This window comes from Lagopus muta, chromosome 2, assembly GCF_023343835.1.
Source record: "Lagopus muta isolate bLagMut1 chromosome 2, bLagMut1 primary, whole genome shotgun sequence".
Lineage (NCBI taxonomy): Eukaryota > Metazoa > Chordata > Aves > Galliformes > Phasianidae > Lagopus > Lagopus muta.
The window spans coordinates 20,327,431-20,351,232 of record NC_064434.1 but is presented as its reverse complement, the minus strand read 5'-3'; the positions used below and the strand labels follow the sequence as shown (position 1 = coordinate 20,351,232).

General features: G+C 37.6%; 1 protein-coding gene across 1 annotated transcript in view; it reads left to right on the top strand.

Moving 5' to 3' along the window:
- LOC125689585 (uncharacterized) overlaps positions 1-21,855 on the top strand; it is a 212,493-nt gene extending 190,638 nt beyond the window's left edge. The window contains exon 2 of the mRNA XM_048936966.1: positions 19,796-21,855. The gene's annotated coding sequence lies outside the window, so the exon portion shown is untranslated. The remainder of the gene's footprint in view (positions 1-19,795) is intronic.
- The last annotated feature ends 1,947 nt before the right edge of the window (positions 21,856-23,802 follow it).

Sequence of the window (23,802 nt, the reverse complement as noted above, 5' to 3'; positions counted from 1 at the left end):
AATGCACTGTTGTATTTAATGAACTGAAGAGAAGTAAGACTGTTTACCAACAGTCAGTTTTAGATGTATTTTTTCAGTATTTTGTTGGAGGAATGAAAAGAGCAGATGTTTGATTTGTATGTTGGGTTTTTTTTTGTTTTGTTTCGTTTGCATACTTTATGCTCTAGCACAGGACCTTGGCTGAAGGAGAGCTGCAGAGCATTGCAGAGGAGATGTAGATTCATGCCGGCATTTGTTGCAGCTTTGCAAAACTGTTCATCAATCTTGCAGGCTGCAGCTGGACTCCCCCATAAGGACAACCTTGTATGCTCCAGCACTCTAATTCCCTGTCTGCCACAGTACTTGCCTGCTCTCTAGAACAACCCACAAAATGAAATTTATACTGCAGGAGAGTGAAACTTGGCAATGCTCATTCTTATACTGGTACCTTCTCAAGCATGACCTGGCCAATTTTAATGAGACTTTATGGAAATAAACACACTCCTATGTCTGTAGATCACACATCAGTGCTTACTTGCTTTCCCATTTAAGATGCCCAATCCTCTCGTCTTGTCCCTACAAACAGCACCTGATTTCCTGCCAGAAAGGAAGACACAGAGTTAAAAAACAAACAAACAAAGTATTAAACTTCACAGGATGCCCAACAATTTCTTTTCACTGCAGGAAGTCTCCCCTTCCTACACCCACCTCATCCTCACAGTTACAAAGAGAAAGGACTCCAGGCTGCCTGATGCTCCATGCTAGCATCCAGAACCTTCCGGTGATGTGGCAGATTTAGTGTCTGCTCTAAGTTTGCTGGGCAAAATAAATCTCTGTAGCAATGAAAATCCACGTATGGAAGAAAAGTTGTGCTGCTAGCAAGTACCATATGCATACTAGAGTCTATTTTAACTTACAGCATCTACCTCTACTGAACACACCTAATGGCTAGTAGGCACATTTCTTTTTCCTGTGAACAAGAGGAGTTGCCAGATGCTTTTTTCTGTTCTCTGCACTGTGCATTCACAGAACCCACAAGTCACAATCTAACTCTTTTTCATCTCATTCCCAGGCCCTACCACCAATGCTGGTGCTACACAGACAGGAAAGACTGAACACAAACCCATATAATGCTAAAATGAGAGTGACCATTCTTTCTCAAGGTTCCATTGTGCCTTATCTTAAGAGAGGATGCTCATGGCTTTGGGAAAGAGAAGATGGCAATTTTAATAATCTTCCTGCTGTTTTCAAGTCACTTGCTGGCTTTCCATCAAACAGGAGTGGAAATCAGCTAGGTGGGTTCTCTCTTCCCAAATCCCAAACACCGATACAATCAGGAGGAATTTGTGTTTACCATGTGCCACACATGTCTTTTGCAATGAGCAGCATGCATCTGCCAGTGAGCCAGCAACGACTCATGAAGACAACTCAGAAGGCTGATGCTCCTGAAAGCATTGGAAGCTTTCTGTTCTGTCGTTTCTGCACAAGGAGCTGAAGTAGCCACTCTAATAGCAACCTTGCCAGCCTGGCCATGACCTCTGAGCTTAGGGCTGTGCATGTAAAGTAAGTGTTGTCAGGGTGACAATGTCAGGCAATTTTTATGCTCTCAAATCTGCTTGAAACAAAACGGCCATATCCAGGTTACCTACTGGGGGTAGCCTCTGGCCTATGCTAACCCGAAGTATGCCCAGTTGATTGAGACAGTTTTAGTTGGGCCAGGTCAAAACTTCCAGTGAGCACTGCAATGATTCAGTAAAAGCAATTCAATTAATGTGCCCGGCACTTTTTAGTACAATAGACATAGACAGTTCTAGGTGATGAGATTGTACTGCAGGTTCCTGGGGAAGTGTTCCTGAATTATCAGTGTTTAGGTGCACTGGAGAGGATCACTTCTCAATGAAATGGTACCCAACATCCCCTTGAATCATGCAGCAAAACTTGTTGTTCTTCCTTATCTGCACTCCCAGTTAACACACCAGAAAATTCACCCAAAGGAGGAAGTGAAGACATGGGGAGAAAAACACCAAGCTTTATAAATCCTTATGCAGCTGATAACCCTGCTCTCCTTGCAGCTGTGCTCTTTTTCAGCCCTTCCATATCCAGTCTCATTCCCTTCTGTTTCACACATTCCTAATTTCATCCTTGGGGAGATAAGCCTGCACACTCATATTCCTTCAAGCAGACATTGAGAAAAAAGAAAAAATTTAACAAGAACATACCTCAGTTCTGAAAATTTTTCATTTTTCAATTTCACATAATCACAGACTGATTGAGATAGGTAGGCATCTCTGAGTCCATCTGGTCCAACCCCTGCTCCAACAGGTACACCTAGAGCAGGGTGCTCAGAATCGCATCCAGGAGGCTTTTGAAGGTCCCCAGGGAAGAGTTTCCACAGCCTCTGGGCAACCTGTGCCAGTGCTCTGACACTTGTACAGTACAGAAGTTTGTCCTGGTGTTCAAATGGAACGTCCTGTGTTTCAGTTCGTGCCTGCTGCCTCTTGTCTTGGCACTGGGCACAACTGAAAATAGTACAGCTCCTGTAGCTATCAGTCTATTTTATATGTATATTTACTACTTATGACTTGTGATTTCTATTTTAACATTTGCTGCAACCACCCAGAGGCTGGAGGAAAAAACAGTAACAGTTATTTAAGAACACTTTCTATTAATTGATGCTTTTGCTCTTTCATTCAGAAGTCAATATATTGGTTGTAGGAAAACACATGAAGGAAATGAGAAAACAATACAGTTTAATATTGTTTTGTAATTAGTATGTACTGAGAGCCTGCAAGAGATATTTGTCCTGAAAACTGAAGATGCACCAGGTTAAAGGTTCAGAGAGCAAGAAAGGAGTTTCTGGATAAAATCTAATCTCCTGTTATCACAGACAATTCTGTTAATATATTGGACAAGATCAACTTTTGAGGTAATTCAGATTTCCTTCACTATCTTTAGAGTATGTTTCTAAAATCTGTCCCGTGGTGACAAATTTCCTTTAAATTCCTTGCCTAAATCTATTCATAACCCTTTGGAACCTCTTTCCATTATTCTCTAAACAGAAGCACTTTTGCTCTTTTACCTTCCTATTATAAAATCTTTTTCATCTCTTTTACCTTCCCAGAATCCTTGAACCATCCTTACAGAATACACATAAACAGAACTGTCAGATTTTACCAGTGCCTTATGCTAATAATACTTCTTTACCTTTTCTAAAAAGCGCCCGTGATCACATTTATATTTTTCACATCTACAGCACAGTGATTGCTTCCAGTTATCCTACTACTGATGAATGCACCTTTCACTCTCTCTGTTTTCAGTAGTCCAAAACAGATATAAGCTCCTACAGTTTAGGTCTCATCTGAGCAGAAATTGCAGCAAGAGAAAGATCACTTTGATAAGCTTATCTGAAAAAGCATTACGTAGAAACCCCAATAGCAAAGATTGCATGACTTTATGTTTCACAGTGACTTGTTTACACTTGCACTCAAATTTACCAAATTTCTAACATTCAAAATGACATTTTCTGCCTCTGCTTTTTGCCTGAGGCATTTTTGTGTTACTTTTTTGTGTTACAGTTCAGCTATTTTTTAATACAGTAAGGAAAATGAATACTTTGTTCCCATTATTTATATGCATTAGAAAAAAATTTATTACCTGTAGCTTGCAATAAGCCCTTGATATTTCATAAAAAAATAAAGAAAAAAAGAAAAAAAAAAGTAAAAATTCCTAAGACAATAAAACATCACCAGTTCTCTATAGGAAGCCTTACAGAGATATGTGTAAACCATGCAGATTTTTTGTTTTAGATCAAGATAGTAAAGATATTCTAAAATTTTCTTGTACTAGATGTGTGTCTACAAAAAAAAAAAAAATAATAATACTGAAAAGTGGAGAATCCATTAAAAAATCTTTGACTATATTTATAGGATATAAAAGGAACTTCACCTCATTCAACTGATCTGAGCAATCAAAGGACGACAGAGAAGCTCTGAAGTGCCTTAAGTATGTTGTAGAGGAAAGCATTGTAAAGGCCAATAGTAAGATTCATGCACTCTTGGGAGTCCGCTGTTGTGTTTGCACTCTTGGAGCTTCCAAACAGATGTTAATTATCTATTTGTCTCCTTTTTCACTGAGTCAGAAGACTAGATGTATGCTGTAATATAATGTAATAATGTAACATAATATATAAAGACTTGATCTATAAGATATCTCACACTCAAATCATTCCATAATTCTATCATTCTAAGGTACATATGGGATCTCAGAAATTTTCCTGATTATGACTAGTCTTTGTAGAAAACAGGGGTCAACACATAGACCACACTTACACTCTTTAGTAACAAACAAATTGTTTCATGGAACAACTTTTAATAGAGACCAGTCTCAGCAAAACAGCTTTCATCCATTCTACTAAATCATTCTGTCCTCCTGTACTAGATAGTTGACTGCATGTTCCCTACTGAGAGCAGGCCATGGTGCACGTTAACTCCTGAACCACCACATCAAGGACTCATTTGAGAAAGAAATAGCTGGTGCAAGTCAAATCCAAGCCACAAACTACTCTGGTAACCACCTGGTGAACTCTTGGCATGCATTTCCCTTTATCTCATTTGTTAGTCAATGTAAATAAAGGAGGAAGAGACGGTGTCTGACCTGTAGACACTTCTGCACAATTCAGCTCTTGTTAAACATCTATTATTTTCTATGTAATATAAACAAAACAAAACAAAACAAAACCTAATTGCCTCAGAAAAGGTTTAACTGTAAGGTCTCATGGTTAATAACCAGTGCAGTAAGATACACGCAGAACATAGCAGTATGTTCCAGGAAAAAAAGAAAAATGTATTTTAAATTTCACTAGCATAGGTCTGAAACTCATGTAGGTCCCCTTGTCCCACTCTATCTCAGTTCTCAAGCCATGATTGCTGTTAACTATTCTTTGATTAAAATCCAGGAATCATACGAGCAGAGAAGGGAAGCCACAATACCTCATTCCAAAGAACTTTCCTGTCTTACAAAGTCATTCTTGCATATTCTTATTTTCCAACGAATTTTGTCATCATCTTTGCACAACAATGCAGAATATGCAATTCCATAGAAATGACGGAGACCAGCTCAAGACGCCTGGGACAGACGGGCTTAGGCTCTGGTGGCGCAAGAAGCAAAGTTTATTGTTGTTACAGGGTTTTTATATCTTTTAGCTACAGGAGTATACAATACTTAAATAGGATAACATTCATGTGGCTGACAGCAATACATCATTGGTTAATAATCTCTTTGTATTATGATCAGTACAGTGATCAAAAGGTGTTCTCTCCACAGAACATGTTCTGCTCTTGGTCATGGAACGAAGAAGCTGTTAATTATGCTTGCTGGTTTCACATGGCAGTCCTTCCCTTTCAGGAGGGGCCGCATGTTACACGTGGCAGTCCTTCCCTTTCAGGAAGGGCCGCATGTTACACGTGGCAGTCCTTCCCTTTCAGGAGGGGCTGCGTGTTCCCTGTTTGACCCTTTCAGGCCAGCCAGGTCTGTTTTGCTTAACAGTCTTCCTCATTCCACCCTTTTCTATTTTATTAGACCAGGGGTGGTGGTGGTTTGTTTTTTGTGTTTTCCATTTCCAATTTTTTAAGATTTATACGCAAATTTTGGAGTTTATTTGTTATCATTTTCATCAAGCATGGACAAACAAGAATTCCTATTATTATCATTATGGCAATGACTATCAGCCCATAAATTCCATTTCTAAATGATTTGAAGGACGGAAATGCAGATTTTAGAGCGCTTATAAATGTAGTAGTTTGAGCTGCTACTGAAAGATCTATATGGTGCGATTGTATCATATCGTGAATGTGCTGTCTCAATTCCCTAAGATCTAATGATGTGTTTGCATTATTCCATATGCCTTGAAGATGATCTTGTATTTTGTTCCAAGAGAATTTGGTGTTATTGTATTCAACAGGAGTCACACAGATAGCTCGGTATTCTGCATGACACAAGAGAGATTCACGAGTAGCTATAATTTGTAACTGTCTTCCCAGGATGTCTACTGTATCCTTTAAGGAATTGAGACGCAGTTCAATCTTTTCATCCCAAGTAGCTTGATTTTGTAACGCTTTAGATACATTAATTGATAATTCATTAACATAAGCTGCTGTCTGAATACTAGTTGTTAAAGAAATAGAAGCTACTGTTGTTACTGCTATGGCAGCAATGAGCGCAGCTATTCCGGCTATTATTAATCCGACCATTCGCTTAGATCTCTCTATTAATTGCAAAGAAGTTTCTTGGAGAATTTCCATTCCCTTATCAGCATACCAATAATGTGTCAAATTTACAGGAAGATAGACATAATCAGGTTGCTTTACTAACAAGAAGGAACTACTGCTACTATTAAGACAATTAGAGATTACACAATCAGTACAACTCACTATGCTATTTACAATATTTAGTGGTCCGCTTAAAAAGGCATAAGGTTCTGGAACACAAGCTCGCATATAAAACTCAGTTGTATAACTCTCTGCAGTCATTGCCCATTTATTATTTATTTGAATCCAAGTCAAGTTTAATCGTTTTGCTTTGATTTTTTCCATGGCTGCGACTGCTTTCCATAAATTAGAATAGAACGTATGATTGTTTTTTGTCCAAATTCCTGAGACCAAATTAATTGGTCGCCCTTGATTTCCTATCATATTCCAATCACAGATAGTGGAATCAATGCACACTGTTTCGTTAGCTCGACATGCTCTCCATAAAGGTGCAAATTCTGTTTTTGGAGTGATTGTGCTTTGACATAAAGGAAAATTTAAGGGAGGTGTTCCAGAACCTCTTGTCCCCTTAGCTAAATCTATATAGAGAAAATTCAGAGCCCAATGAATTCCTGTTGAAACATTGGTATCCCAATCTTGCTGCATTATAATTTGTTCACACAATGGATTCGTCTGGGTTAGAGTCAGTCTCTGAATCTTCCTTCGCAGTTCTCCCATCTTTGTTTTTCGGCATGACGGACGTATCTCTCCGGTATCCACCGTGGTGAGGTTTCGTCTGTAGGGAAAACACAAACATATCCTCTGCCCCAAATTAGTACAGGATCAGGACCATAAATTTTACCGTCCATTGGATTTCTCCAATATACCATTGGTTTATCTCTTGTTTTATTACTCCAATGTCTATCCGCAGCCGATTTTCCGTTATCACCCAATGTCAAAAAATTTAAAACAAATAATGCATGTGATAACATAGAGGACGGAGTATCTTTAATTCCTCATGTCCCCCTTTTTATTTTCTTTAGTTGAGTTTTCAATAAATGATTAAATTTTTCTACTATACCTTGGCCTTCTGGATTATATGGAATTCCAGTTTTATGGTGAATTTTAAAATGTTGACAAAAGGTTGCAAAACCGCTACTTACATAAGCTGTCTTGTTATCGGTTTTTAATGATTTCGGTGTTCCCATAACGCTAAAACAATGCAAAAGATGGTTGCATACATGAGAGAGTTTTTCACCAGACAAGTCTGAGGGCTACTGCAAAGTGAGAGAAAGTGTCAATTGTTACATAGACATAAGAAGATTTTCCAAAAGAAGGTACATGTGTGATATCCATCTGCCATAAATCATTAGGCATTAATCCTCTGGGGTTCACTCCAAAATGAGGAACTGGTAATAAAGGGGCACAAGAAGAACCGTTCCGCATATTTGGAAGTCCAAAGCAAATATTCACCTCCACTTAACACAGCCTTTGCCAAGCTTTTCCAGTCAGAAGGGGGAAGAATATTAGCAGCTTTAAGCTCTTTCAGTTGTTTAAAAGGAATAGGCTCATAATCATTCAGAATGCCACCGTTTGCAAGTTGACGCTGTATGACAGGGAAAACTTGAGACGGAAAAAGTTGCCCAGAAAATTCATCAATTGTTTCCCCAGCTTTCCTTGCTTCTTTGAGCGCTAATTGCATAGGGGATTGTTGCATAAGCAAAGCATCTACTCCAGGCGGGGGAGGCATTCGCCCTGCTCGAAAGGCAGGTGAAACAGCAAGGGGATCTGATCGAGCCTGATTGACTGTCTGTTGTGTCTGCACAGCGGCATTAGCAACCTGTAACGCTGGAAATACAGCCGCTAAATCCTTACGGTGATATTCAGCAGCCTCTTTTTCTAATTCTCCCCAATCATCAGGGGGTAAAATATCCTTTGTTATGTTAGTGCCAGGAGGTTTACAAGGCGGCAAGTCGTTTGCTAATTTACAAATCAAAGGTTGCTTATATTGGGGAGGGGAGGGTGGGGGTGCTGATGGCATAGACAAAGGGATATGATCAAGAGATTTTGATCGCGACAAGGCAGGATATAACTTTTCTGTTGAGCGAGTGGTCCGCTGCCACTTCTCATCTCCCGTGTCTCCTCTGAGACATTCTTTTATTAGAGTCCAAAGTGTAAAAGTATCAATAGGTACCTTCTCAGGACCATGCACAGCATAATAGCCCTGGAGTCTTTCACCTACTTTATTCCAAGTTTCAATATTAATAGTTCCATCCCTGGGAAACCAGGGGCATACTTCCTCTATAAAATCTAAAAAACTACTAATCTGACTCCGAGTCACTTTTACTCCTCGGGCAACTAATAATGATTTCAGCATTGCAGAAAAAATGCCTCGTTCTGTACTTGCAGCTTGTCCCATTTTATTTAACAATCTGTCCAATTCCCTAGTCCTTACCTCCCTATTCCAACTTACCAACCGCGGCTCGTGGGAGGAAGCGACGCCTTTGTCATATGGAGTCCGAGATTCCCGGGTTTCGGCACCATATGACGGAGACCAGCTCAAGACGCCTGGGACAGACGGGCTTAGGCTCTGGTGGCGCAAGAAGCAAAGTTTATTGTTGTTACAGGGTTTTTATATCTTTTAGCTACAGGAGTATACAATACTTAAATAGGATAACATTCATGTGGCTGACAGCAATACATCATTGGTTAATAATCTCTTTGTATTATGATCAGTACAGTGATCAAAAGGTGTTCTCTCCACAGAACATGTTCTGCTCTTGGTCATGGAACGAAGAAGCTGTTAATTATGCTTGCTGGTTTCACATGGCAGTCCTTCCCTTTCAGGAGGGGCCGCATGTTACACGTGGCAGTCCTTCCCTTTCAGGAAGGGCCGCATGTTACACGTGGCAGTCCTTCCCTTTCAGGAGGGGCTGCGTGTTCCCTGTTTGACCCTTTCAGGCCAGCCAGGTCTGTTTTGCTTAACAGTCTTCCTCATAGAAAGAGTGTAACGTAGTTATACACCAAAAAGGCCATTTCTTAATGGTTCAAACACTATCTGGGAAACATGACAGGAACACCTAATAAAGGTGATCTTGATGAGATAAATGATCTTGATGAGGGGATTGAGTGCATCCACAGTAAGTTTGCAGACAACACCAAGTTGGGAGGGAGTGTTGACCTGCCTGAGGGAAGAAGGGCACTACAGAGGGACTTGGATAGACTGGATCGATGGACCAAGGTTAACTGTATGAGTTTCAATAGGGCCAAGTGTCAGGTCCTGCATTTTGGTCACAACAACCCCAGGCAACCCTACAGGCTTAGGGAGGTGTGGCTGGAAAGTTGCCTGATGGAAAGGGATCTTGGTGTGCTGATGGACAGTCAGCTGAATATGAGCCAGCAGTGTGCTCAGGCAGCCAAGAAGGCCAATGGCATCCTGGCTTGTATCATGGTGCGGTGAGCAGGAGTAGAGAAGCCATCCTGCCCTGTACTCAGCACTGAAAGATGCTTACAGTGAGAGTGGGGTTGGTCTCTTCTCACTGGTGACATGTGACAGGATGAGGGGAAATGGCTTCAAGTTGCACCAGGATAAGTTTAGGTCGGATATCAAGAAACACTTCTTTACAGAAAGGGTTGTTAAGTACTGGAATAGGCTCCCCAGAGAGGTGGTTGAGTCACCATCCCTGGATGTGTTTAGAAACCATTTGGATGTGGTGCTCAGGGACATGATTTAGCAGAGGGTTGTTAATTAGGGTAGTATGGTTAGGTTGTGTTTGGACTTGATGATCTTTAAGGTCTTTTCCAACCTGAGTGATTCTATGATTCTATGATTCTATGAACACATAAGCTGAAAAGGGAATTAAATCACTATGAAATACTGTCAGAAGAAAGTGGTAATTCCATCTGCATTTTGTGAGCTTTAAGTAAAGACAAAAGACATGCTGTGAAAATTCATCTTGAATCATGTTTCTATAGGATTTAGTTTGGAAACATCGCTTATTTCTGTATCTTCATTTACAGATGGAATAGGCTACTCGGTCAGCCTAGATCTCTCTGGGATATCATGTAGCATCAAGTTCCATTTCTTTAGCCCTTTCTTTTATACATTCTTTCATCACAGTTTGACACCATGACCTTTGACTGGAAAAAGAAAGGAAATAAATGAAAAGAAGTAATTCTTTTTCTTAAGTTCAGTTACTAGTATTACATACAGATTCACTTTTTAGGTTCCTATGCTTTAAACTTCCTCTTCTTTCCCAAAACAGGTCACATATAAGAACAGAGGACAGGATACAAATAATTTTCTCCACCTACTTTTTTTTTTCTTGTGCAGCTTTTATAATTTGCAGACTATTCAAGTGAAATTGTTTCTTAGATCAAACTGAGCTGAAAAAACATTAGTGATTGCCTAAAGCAACATAAATAAAAGAACAAAGTGATGTGTTTTTTTATTCACTGTTTGACTTTTGTTCTTGTTTTCTTTTCCATTGCTGAACCAACCTTCTCAATGAAGAGGATCCTGAGTTTGAAGGTCACTTGCATAATTTCACCTGTGGACTGTAAGCATTAGTTCTCAAAAATTTACTTGAAACCCAGTAGAGAACAGAAACTAAAAGATCAGCTACTTATAAGCACTAAGAAATTTCCAATTTGAATTTTGCCATAAAAGAAATACAGATTTCAACACATAGACATCAAGTCAGCAGCCATGTAAATGAGTCTTCAAGACAGCCACATCCTTGGAAAACCTGCTCAAGACTGCAGAAATAAGAGAGTAGCAACATGAGGAGATTCAAATGCAAGGGCAGTACTGATGAGGAGAGAGAATGATTTTTAGAGGAGACACTTCCCAGCTAAGGTCTCTACATTACCTATACACATACATCATCACTAGTGCTCACGAAAGATAGGGATTTACGGATAATTTACAGGTCACCTACTGAAAGTATAGTAGTGATTATCTGTCACCACTCCTCAAGCAATGAACCTTATAAAGTTTGATTTTCACTTTCATCATTTAATCTCAAGCATGTCTTCGATCTGTGTAAACAGACATTGTGCTAGGTATTATAATTCTCATTTAAATAAAGTGAAAAAGTGATAATTCCACATATGGCAAAGCAAAGTTAGTGATCTCATTGTCCCTTTGTGTTGAAAGCATATTTGTTTATCAGTATGAAGCAGCTTCTTATCTCTTTTTCAAGCCCAAGGCAGAGTTAACATTTAATTGGAAACCTCAGTTTCTAAACTTATTGATGTTGTTGCCACATAGTGATCTCCCTGCTCATTGACAAACACTCAAACAGGAAAATTTCCTAAACACTTGTATCCTACTGATGTAGGAAAAAATGCTAATGAGATCACTTATAGCTTTTTCTTATGCAAACTCTTTTATTTCAATGCCTTTATTTTATTTGAAGAGCCACTGCTCAAACATGGGTTGATGATTTAACCTAGTAAGCTAGCCACTAGCATTTTAGTCCTTTGAATGCACATACAAATGGTTAATTATGAGTTTAATGGAAGATTTTTCTGCATAAACATTGCCCTCTAATTGTTGGGGATGGGAGAGGAGGGTGGAGGTGGAGGAAGATCTTCACAGACTTAAATTTAGTACTGCCTGTGGGTTCATACTCTTTTTAAAGGAATGTGCCTTATTGTGTTTTTATGTACTACTTCCATCGCTCCATAGAATTTGAGGCTTCAAGGATCATCAAATCATCTAGGTTTATTTTCCAGATATCTCAGGCCATTTATTTTCTTCCAGCAAATTTTATTGGTAAAGAAAAACAAACAAACAAAAAACCACAACCATCTGCTTCGTGCAGAAGTACTTAAATCCTCAGAAGCTGGGACAGTTGGACTGTTGTGTAGCTCTAGCAAAGAAGTAGTGAAGTTCAGGGTACAGCAGAAGCACTTCAGGGCCCCAAAATAACAGAGAACTAAATAAACAGTATATGCCTTGATAATGCTAAAGGTGCTTTCTGCTTTGTTTCCAAGGAGAAAAAAAAGGAGGCTCTGTAAATTTGAGAATATATTTCTTACTGGCTCCAATATTGACAGTTGGTCAGGCTGCATTTTTCTAAAGATGAATGATCGGTTCATTTTCCAGACAGAAAATCCAGTCAACCTAAGGGCTCTGCACAACAGTGTCTTTGATACCTCCGAGGTGAGAGGCAGGAAAACAAAATCAAATAAAAAAAATATAAACAAAACACTTGCATAGTTGTGCCTAGAGGAAAATATTCCTTCCAAGCCCTGAAGAAAATATTGGAATTGTTTTTTTTCCTATCCATTTTGCCCTAGTGCTGAATTGCACTTATTTGGGCAATATGAATGCTCTCAGAAAATGAATTAATTTTTTTCTTATAGCTATCCAATCTTACTTATTTTTTCTTGTAAAATGGTGAGTCATTTGCTTGATCTTAAATTACCCACAGTACAAGTCAAACTCATCTTACCTGAAGGCTGATTTTCTCTAAATTTAATATACAGTTATTTACTCCTGCTTTGATTTTTTTTCTAGGAAAGTTAGAAAGGTTCCACCCAGCAGAGTCATTTATGTGTGAAATGTTCTTTCAGCCTGCTTTTCAACAAGTTCAATAGTTTGAGCACCTTAAGTTCCACGCTGTTTTCCAATTTGTAGATCATTTTGAGTGTCCTCCTTCAAACTGTTTTTGTACATCCCTTCATATTACAGAGTCAGATGCAGTTTTTTATCTTTTCTTTTTCTCAGTGATGCAGCCAGAGGCAAGCTCATGACCTTATTTCTACTCTTTACCTATACAAGAAGCACATTAGCTCTTCTTGCCCCCATCATTACACTGTGGAGGACACAGGGAGCTGGCTGCTCCTGGCATCCTGAAGCCGTTTTCCAAGATCTACGTTCTCCTCTTACACACGGCAATTTTTGAAGTATCTTTTGTTGGCATCTGACCACTCAACTAAGCAATTTATATTCTTCTATGAGAATATGCAGTCCTCATTACTTGTTCTCCCATCACTTGTCACGTTATGGCTAATTTTTAAATTGCTTTGTCCTCACCATCATCGAGAAAATTACTATATAAATAAATACTAGACAAGTAGTCCGAAGAGACAGTTCTATAATTTGGAATAAATACTAAGTAAATTTTGACATTTGTGGTAGACCAGACTTTAATTAGTCTGATACATTCCCTGTTAATTCTATAGGTCAAGTTTTAATTAATATGTCATTGGATATCATATCATACCACATAATTTTCAGTATAAATATACATAATCCATCCAAAAGCAGTTCTTACTGTGTGGCTATAATTATATTTTTAGACACTAAAATTCTTCAGTAAGCTCTAAATCCCAATCATTATACTGAGGATTAATGTCCAGAAACTGGTCCACAGCTTAAATTCTTTTAACTTCAAAAATGACAGTCACAGCTATCCATTTCTTCTAAAGTTCCAATATTGCTCAAATCAATATTTTAATTAACTACCTAGAGAAACCTCCTTAAATAGAGCCCCTAATCTTCTCAACATATAATATCTATCCCTGTTTACATCTTGAAATTGTACGGATGCTATCTTTTAGTTTTTATAAAATTTTAACATCTCTTCTACTGAAAACATTTATGAGACGCTTCTTTTTAATTCATTTTACTACAAAACATTCTAAATTATTAAATGGACAAATATTTCTGCATTGCTACTTACATTTTTTTGATTGCCACCAACAGAAAATATGTTTTTAAAATGTTTATTCCTAAAATGTATCTAAATCCACATAGTTAATACTCAAGGATCACCTTGCTAATGTGAAAAGGAAGCATTCAGGATGGAAAAGCAGGGACAATCAACCAAGGAAGATTATAGACATGCTATGTGATTGCATATTCTCGATTAGGACAGGGAAGGCTCACCTGGACAAATAAAATGCAAAAAATATATATGCATGGGACCTGACTGTTTGCATCCGCTTGTTGATGAACAAGGTTAAGGTCACTGTAAGGCCATACTGAATTACCTTTGAAAATTTATGGCAACCAGGAGAGGCTCCTGAAGATTGGAAGAGAGGCCAGAGAGTCTGTGGGTGCCCTTTCTGTGGAGGTGTCTAAGGTCAGGGTGCATGGAACCCTGGGCAATCTGACCTAGTACTAAATTTAGAAGCTGACAGCCCTGCCTGTGCAAGGGGGGTTAGAACTTGATGATCCTTAATATTCCTTCCAACACAAGCCATTCTGTTATTCTATGATGATAACCTGCTCTGGTTGATTGTTCTTGAGCACAGGGATTGGACCAGATGAACCAGAGCTGCTTTGCAATCTCAACTGTTCTGTGATTTTGTGACTCCATGAACACGTCAGACCACCTGTTCAGTGTTAGTACTCCACCGAAATTTTCATCTTTTCTTTTCAGCCACTGACAATAAGAACACATAATTCATTTGTGTTGCTAACTGCTCTAATATTTTTAGAAGCTGATACATTCATGCATACATACTGAATACTGATAGGAGGAGGGGCCTAACAGCAGAACGATGCAACATCCAAGACTGAAGTGATGAAAAGAATATTTTCTTTAAAAACTAGAGGATACTGATTATAATTAATTTTAAGGTTCCCACTGGTAATAACTATGCTGGAAAAGAGGTTAGAGGAAGGGATGTGACTAGAAAAGATGCAGTTAAAAAGATGTGTATGCTTTAACATTTTTTATCTGAAAAAGTTGAAGCAGTGGTTTCAACTCAGTGTGCCCACTGTATCTGAACCAGCCTCTCCAAGTTATACCTTAATTTGGGACTATATTTTTTAATTTTATTTATTTATTTATTTTAGCACTGGCTCCTTCAAAAAATATTATTTCAAGAGACAGTTTTGTTCTAATTTCAGCTAGTAGATAATAGTGGGCTGTAAAATGAAGAAAACCCTAAACACGAAATCAGCTACTTATCATTTAATACTCAAGAAGTTAGAGTTTAAGGAGTGGGACTAAAGAACTTGGAGACAAAACTTTATTTCCAACTGTGACCTTCCTTCAAACTCCATTAGCTGCAGACACTGGTAAAATTCAGAAATTCTTACTAGGGATTGTCAGTGATGCTTAAAAGTAACCTTTAGCTGAGTTCAAAAATGAGTGCACATTGAAGATTCACTAATGCTCAAGAACCTTCTGAAGAGATTATTTGAAGTACAGTCTATATGAATGGAAAAAATTACCTTGCTTTGTTTTGCAGTGCATTTACAGGGAAGCTGTTACTACCATTCTTTACCTGTGTTTCATTGGTTTCCTGAAGTGTAATAATCATAGTCCTCAATTTTACACAATCTTCCTAAGGGACATTAATATTACTGCAAAACCAGAGAGGTCTTACAGATCCTAAGATATATTGTCTTCATGAATGTAAAGATTCCTTCTAATGAAGCATCTTTTTCCATCCTTATGGACAACCACTGATTCAGAAACACATTCAATAAAACAGCTGGGCATCTCAATAAAGTGGCAGTAATAAATAATGAACACCCCATTAGAAATGAGAACATCTGGTCTTCTCAAGACGTGGAGTAAAATCTACAGTACATAAGGCCTATTCACATTGTCTTCTAAATATTTTATCATAAACATACAAACTGACTCAGCTCTTTGTGTAATTAATATCAAAGACAGTATTTCACAAGCATTTATCACAAGGCAAAAATATAATAGCAGGATAGTGCATTAAGAGTGTAATATATAACTGAAGTATAAACTAAAAGTGCTACAAATTCAAATAAATTTTATAGTCAAAGATATCCAACACTCTAAGGAATCCTAAAGGGACAGAAATATGTTCTTTATCTAAAAGACTCATAAAAAACGATACTACCATGAAAACAATAACACTACATTTATGATGTAGTTAAAAGCAGACAAACTGAAATGTGAGACATCTTCATATGCTTCTTATGAGTTATACAAGTCATAAAAGTCTTATGAGAAACAGCTGAGGAAACTGAGGTTATTTAGTCTGGAGAAGAAGAATCTCAGGGAATACCTTATCTCTACAACTACCTGAAAGAAGGTTGTGGTGAGGTGGGGATCCCCTTCTTACATGTAACTAGTGATAGGACTAGAAGGGATGGCCCCAAATTACTCCAGGGGAGATTCAGTTTGGACGTTAGGAATTCTCTAAAGAATGGTCAGACACTGGAATGGGCTGTCCAGGGAGATGGTGGAGTCACTATCAGTAGAGGTATTCAAAAAATGTTTACAGAATCACAGAATCACAGAATTGTAGGGGTTGGATGGGACCTCCAGAGATCATCGAGTCCAACCCCCCTGCCAAAGCAGGCTCCCTACACCAATGTTTATATGTTGTACAGAGGGATGTGGCTTAGTGGGAAATATTGGTGATAGAAGAATGACTGGACTGGATGGTCTTAGAGGTCTTTTCCAACCTTGGTGATTCTATGATTCTATGTTATAAAGCATGTTACAGTACTATGCAGTTCTGTTGCTTCTGTGAGGTATGATGACTTGGTTTTCCTGCTTTCCTTTTCTTTTTACATAGGAGATGTATGTTAAGTCCTAATGTAAAAAAATATATTTGTTCAACAGACACTCTGTAAAAGTAGCAAATAGCATGTATTTTCTGTGTATATCATCATAGCTGTTTAGATTGAACAAATATTGAGAATTTATAAACTTTTGAACTTGCCAATTAGTATAAAAGGACATACAAGATAAGTAAAAATAATTTCTGCTGGTCCTGTCTAAGCTTGATCAAAGGATTAAGAGTAGATGAAATGTAGTAGAATGAAAATTAGATGTCATTCATAGCACATACAGCATCTGTGTACTAACATACTCCATCTCTCATTTGAGTAAATTAGCCTTCATTTAGCTATGTGTTATGCTGCCAAGTTGATTCCAAGCAGTTTGTTTTATCTCTAGTTAATCCTGCAATTTAGCTGTTCCATAGAAGCTAAATATGAATGAAGTCTTTAAAACCATATATTTGGGAAAGGAATTACATGAACATGCTCTTATAGCAGAAACAATCTGTTTCCACTATTTCAGCAATGAATGAACAAGCATAACTGAAGAATCAGAAAAAAAGGAGAGGAAGTGGCACTCTTATCAGTTTATGACTGCAAGAAAAGACAAATATAGGAAAGGGAATTCTAGAAGGCTCAAACCATATGTCAGAGGTTATTTCTAGGTGTTAGATATAATAAGTAATCTGTACAGGTGGTTTATTTCTTGTGTCTGGACCAGTACATCATTTCTGCTATCAAAATTAAAGAGTAGTTGTCCTATAATCCTTATGGCAGCCCTCCTGTTTTGTGATTGTACTACAGACTGATCATTTCTTTGATGACAGACTTCCACACAGCAACCACAGTGAGTATTGGCCTCAGGCTGTAGGGTAACTGGATCATAAAACTGAAGTGCTGCGAAGATTAAATCAGAACCTGTAGAGCACAACAATGAGATTGAAGAAAGGGAAAGTTATGGAACCCATTTGGACCACAGGAAACTCAAAAGTCCTCCACAGAAAGGCTCAAGAACAACAGATTTGACCGTACAGCAGCTGCTGGTACACAGAGTAAACACATTTTCTCATTGTCTTCTACACAGCTTTTGTTATTTCTCTGCTGACTCTGAACTGCCAATTCTATAGAGTAAGAATAATTATACTGTGCCATATTTGCACAGTAGCTCCTGTTTCATGCATTTCATTCCTTTATGTTACAAAATAAATATAACACAGTACATAACTGCTATTGTTTTTTTATTATATAGAACATTGCAAAGATCTTCTTATGTAAGAAAGATTAAAAAATGCTATACATTCTATGTTTTATTGTCAACATATGTCTATATTTCCTATATACCTAGAAATCAAAACTGACACTTGATATCATTGTAATTAAATTCTGGTTTACTACTGCTTACTTTTACCATGGAACTGGGTTTATCATTCTTTGTAGCAGAATCCAACATGTATCTTAACAATTGAGATGAAACCTGGATGCTTGTAGATTTATTGTACTTCTAATTAGAGGGTAGTTTCCTCTGAGCAATAAAGATGCAGAAAACCTACCTAATCAGCTTGAAGAAATGAACTCCAGCAATTATTTGCCTAGGGCATATCAATTCAGACAACAAAAATGTGCAATCCATTAAAGAGAGGAATTAGCTTTCTTTTAAGGGCAAGTGTTCTGCTTCACTAAATAATTTTTCTAAAAAAAGAGCAACTTTGTATTCATATCTGAATAGGGCCATTGGCTTCACTTTAAACATCTGTAATGAAGTGAAGAATTCAAATAATTATATTCATCCTTTAGGAATAAAGAAGTCTGAATGTAAGTTATAGTAAATTCCATTAAACTTTTAATCTTTCGAATGTGTTATTAACTACATGAATCAAAGATTGGAAAGAAAAACAAAGTGTAAAAGCCAGTTTTATTTTTACCACTTTTATGTGTGATCACCAGCTGTAACCCAAAGTTTTTCATAATATAGAGTACTCTTTTAATTGGTCCTTCAGCCAGCAAAATGTAATCAATTGTATATGCTTATTTCTATAGCTGTGGAATTTATAGCTGTGATAGAAACACATGCCATGACTTCAGTCTTTTGAACATTTTTAAATCCCTAGCAACAAAAATATACAGAGGTGCTGATATTTTGTTCAGAATAATGTCACGCACTTGCACATTTCTAGTCACTGAATATATTATCCATACACACATAATTACACAGCATAGCTGAGACTGGAAGGGATCTCTGGAGGTCTCGTGTACTTTCAAGGTCATCAGCAAACTAGTGTCTCCAGATCATGTCATGATGGTTTTTCAACAACTTGGAGAAGCATGAACTCCATAACCTTCCTGGACATCCTGTGCCTAGTCCAAGCGTACATACAGGCTTTTTCAATAACTTTTGATACATGCTTATGTCTTATAATGTAACAAATCCATGCTCAGAAGACCACTAGGAGACGGGAGATATTATGGGACACCTCATGTGGTTTTTCTTATGCCAACCCCAGACACTGACAACTATACTGTTCAGAACATGTCACCTTCCTTCTCCAGAGAAGAAGTGGTCATCAGCTCATACCGTCTGAAGACTGTAGGTTAGACATATACAGAAGAGACGGATCCTTGAAGTATCTATTGTGGTCAAAGTAAATAAATCAATATGTTTTTTCTAGGGTTTTGTTTTGTTTTATGTGAATGTTATTTGATTCCTTTAAAAGTGATGCGAAGAATTTATTATTAGCAAATCACAGTAAAATAATACTTATAGCATGACTACTTATTAAATCAAAAGTATCACTCCTAATTAAAAGGAGTTGTCATGGTTCTATGTTTTTTTTTTTTGTTTGTTTGTTTGTTTGTTTTTGGATTTCAGTATTCCACATCAAAACATCATGTAGTGTACGGGGCATTAAAGTGTCACTGCCCCAATTCCAAGTACCTAGCCCTGTACATCACAGCAGTCACGGGATCTGGCCCTTCCGGGTGGGGGGGGGGGGGGGGGCGCTCTCTTGCTGCCTTCCAGTGGGTGCTGGAGGTGCTTTCCTAGCCGTTCCAAGCTTTTCAGGTTTGAATCGGTCCCGGGAACTCTCTCTCTCATCTTGTCTGATTTATTAATCTCAATTTCAATTAAATTGTATATATTGTGTTATCTTGTATTCCAATATTATAGTAAAATAAGTTTTCCTCCATAGATTGTTGCCGCTGCTCTTTTCCTCCCTTCCTTCCTTCCCATTTTTGTGGGACTGGGGTGGGGGGGGGAGGGCAGAGGCCTGTCGCCCCTGTCACGGACATAGATTGATCTGGTCAACTCCGTGACAGGAGTGCATACAGCAGATTTACAAGAGTTGTTTTAAACTATAGAGAAGTTTTCTTGAATTAAATTGAATCTTGGCAGTAATTTATTTTTGCTAACTTTGCTGAATGTTATCTCTACTGCTCTTAAAATATCTGTGAGAGAAATATTGGTACCACTGAGCACAAAAAAAAGCAAACAAACAAGAAAAACTACAGTTTGCTTTGCTGCAGTTACTGCCAAATAGAAGTGCAAATATCTTTATTCTGCTGCCTTCCTCATCTTTCACCATTTCATGGTTCATTATCTTCTTAGTCTACTTTTGTTTTTTCTTGAAGATCACCTCTGGAGTTTCTTTCAGTATCTTTCTGCTGCATGTTATTCAATGGCTCCTTCTCCTTTACCCTCCTTCCAACTCCTGATTCAGTGCTGTCTTTGTTCCAGTCTATAGAGTCGACAAAACAGAATAATTGCACAGTGTTTTTTATGTGTAGTACCCGATGTCCGAATTTACTTGATGGGCACCAGAAAAATAAGTGATTTGTAATAGAAGCTAGTGAGTGGAAAATGAAGAGTTATAAAAAATATGTACTTGAAAGCTAGGGGCAAACTTTCAATGATAGTAAATGGTTATAGTTCCATTCTATTCAATTTCTAATACACCATTGAGTAACTGCTTATTGTTTTCTGCTTTGGAAGTAAAAATATATTCTGGTTATTTTCTTGAGCCAGTAATTTGGGAGCAGTTTTTTGACTGAGGAGAGAATGAACTGGATAGTGACTGCTCCTTTCACTATATAGAGAGCAAGGCTACCATGCTTTGCAAATAGCATCTTGGATAACATTAGCTATGCTAGATTTGCGTGAATGTGATGACATACATCGCCCAGAGAATGAAAGAGAACATCATGAGGCAGCCTACATGACTGTGTATTTACTCCAGCAACATTCATAAATTTGTACCATCTGAGGAACTGGCTACTGAAGCTCCTTTTCATTCCAGTGCATTATCACAGAGCAACAAACTATTCAGAGTTTCACATCTCATGAAGCAAAACCCTGAGTAGTTACTGATGACTATGTTTGAAAATTAACAATTCTTCTGTTAATGTGCAAATTGTGAGACAAAAATCCTAGACAGTGGTTTGTGCATATGAGATTTCCCTGTTTTCATGATTCACAAAATTCCCTTTTTCAAGCAAGCAAGCAAGCAAGCCTCCTTCTCAGCTAAGCATATAAATTCAAAAGAGGTACAACCTGTTCAGATGAAAGTAGTTCAACAGTACAGAAAATTTGCTTTGTCACAGATAAATATTTCTCAACCAAGAGATATGAACAAGAAAAGTAATTATATTGGATTTTCATGTATTTATCAGGAATTTATTTAATTTACAAGGTAAGGCCAGAAAATGCTTGTGGAAGTAACATTGTTCAATTACATACTGTTCAAATTATGTTGTCTATTATTTTTCATGATGAGTGGATTTCTTTAGCCTTATTTTCTGAGGACCTTTAAGCCTAATTCATGCTACAGAAGAGACTTGGAGGCAGGTTAATTTTGTAAAGACACTATTAACAGGGGTAACTACTCCTAGGGTAACTACTCCTACTGCTTAACAGCAGATTTGTTGCCTGTAAGAACAGCTACAGTTCAGTAGCAGCCTGCCTCTGCACTATGTCTACCCTTTTGTGTACACATGGAACAGGAAAGTATGCAGAATGCAAAAGAACTCCGGCTGTGGTAAGTCCACTTCTCATCAGTTCTCTCTCTTTGTAGCATGACAACCATCAGTGGGGAGCAGCAGTAAGCACTGATGTGATGTATGCCAAGGACCATATCTGAAACACAGAAATGAAGAAAGTATTGCAGCAGGAGATCCAGTGTCTGTAGCAGTCTGCAATAGCCCAGTGCTCATGACAATGGGAAATCTGCATTTGCCTGTCTCTCCTCACTTTTTAACTTATCTTTGTATAAGAATTTGCAATTGATTTCTGCAGTTACAAAGAAAACAGTCCCCTCTACATTTTTAATTTAATGTTAATTAAACTTCTCATCTTTAAAAGATAAGAAGAGAGCAAGATCTGGGAGAGTGGGCAGCTATATGCTACAGGCTGTAGGGAATTAAGACTGGCTAGTTGGTTTTTTTGCAAGGCTATCTTGTAAAAGATCCAGATCCTGCGTCATACCTTGAACGTATATTTTATGAGTGCCCATTATTGTTATGTCCTCTTCACACTGGAATCATCAGCCTGGATACGCTTTCAAAAGCCATCTGTAGACTCTATATGTGGTTAGTAATCTTCCTGTATGGCCAACACCTGTTCTTTATCAGCTGAAAATCATGGAAATAAAGTTATCAAATCACAGAATCACAGAATGGTTTGGGTTGGAAGAGACCTTTAAGATCACCTAGTTCCAACCCCCCTGCTATAGGTAGAGACACCTCCCTCTAGACCAGGTTGCTCACAGCCCCATTCAGCCTGGCCTTGAATGTCTCCAGGGAGAGAACATCCTTGCTGGGCAACCCATTCAGCCAAAATAATACACCACTGCTCATGCACAAAGCATACATTCACATAAATGATGAAAACTTTACACGTTCCTTGTTGCTATGTAATCAAAGGACAAAAATCTAGACAGAATCAATCATCTTCTATATAACACAAGTCTTAATTGGAGCAAGACTAATTAGTTGCCTACTTTTGATGAGAAATAAGTAATGAAATATTTTTTTCATTTCTTTTTAAAAGTGAAAGATTTACTGCTCAGTTTTAATGTCATTTTAAACATTTCCTCCTCTTCTAATCTGTGGTACTAATTTAATTTAGATATCACTGCAGCAGAAAAGCTCTCTGCAAAGAGATTCATATACATAAGGTGAAGCAATATCATTTTTCAATCAAATGTAGGAGTCAACAGCAAGCTGAATATGATGTTCTGCTCTTGAGATCAATTAAGAAATTTGGACTATGGATTTAAAATGTCATCAGCTGATGTAAACTCTAATAAATTATATTATAATTAGTATTTCTGACTATAACACCTCCATTCCAATCTCTCTTAAAAGCAAACAAATTAATACGCCTCATGATTTAGCATGCTGACACAAGGAAACCATGCTGATTATTACACAGTAATGAATATATATATCATGAATAGATTCATTGGATTGAAACAGCTATAGTGTATGAAAAATATATGTATATTAATGACAAATAATATTACTAGAAACAGTTTTAATGTAGCTAAAATTCTGTTGTTACACTTATTTTATCTGTTAATAGCATAGTTGGTTTAAGAGAATAAGTTTAATAAAAGCTTCATGGACCTGAAATCTCCAGAGACTTATGCAGAACAATTATAATTTTTCATGGCATGGTTCACTAGACTACTAGTTCCATGCATTTTTATTGCACTGTGATTTAGCTTAGAAATGAAGCATCATTATTTTAGACAACAATGTGACAGGTAATACTTTATCAGCAAAGATTTACAAGGATCCATCTTCATCCTCAGGACCATGTACTGAATGTTGATGTTCTATTGAGGAATTCATTTTCCTGTAATAATTCATTCAGAGGTCATCAGCCCTGCAGGGGAAAGGTTTTCTTCTATGTGTTCATATTTACATGCAAGAAAAATCAGAGCCTTTGTGCAATCTATGTATTTTTAGCATGTCTCAATTTTGTATACACAGATTTTCCATTCAATTTTATTTCACTGGAAACTTTTATGATGTTACGTATGGGATGAAAGTGCTGGACCTTAAAAAAGACTT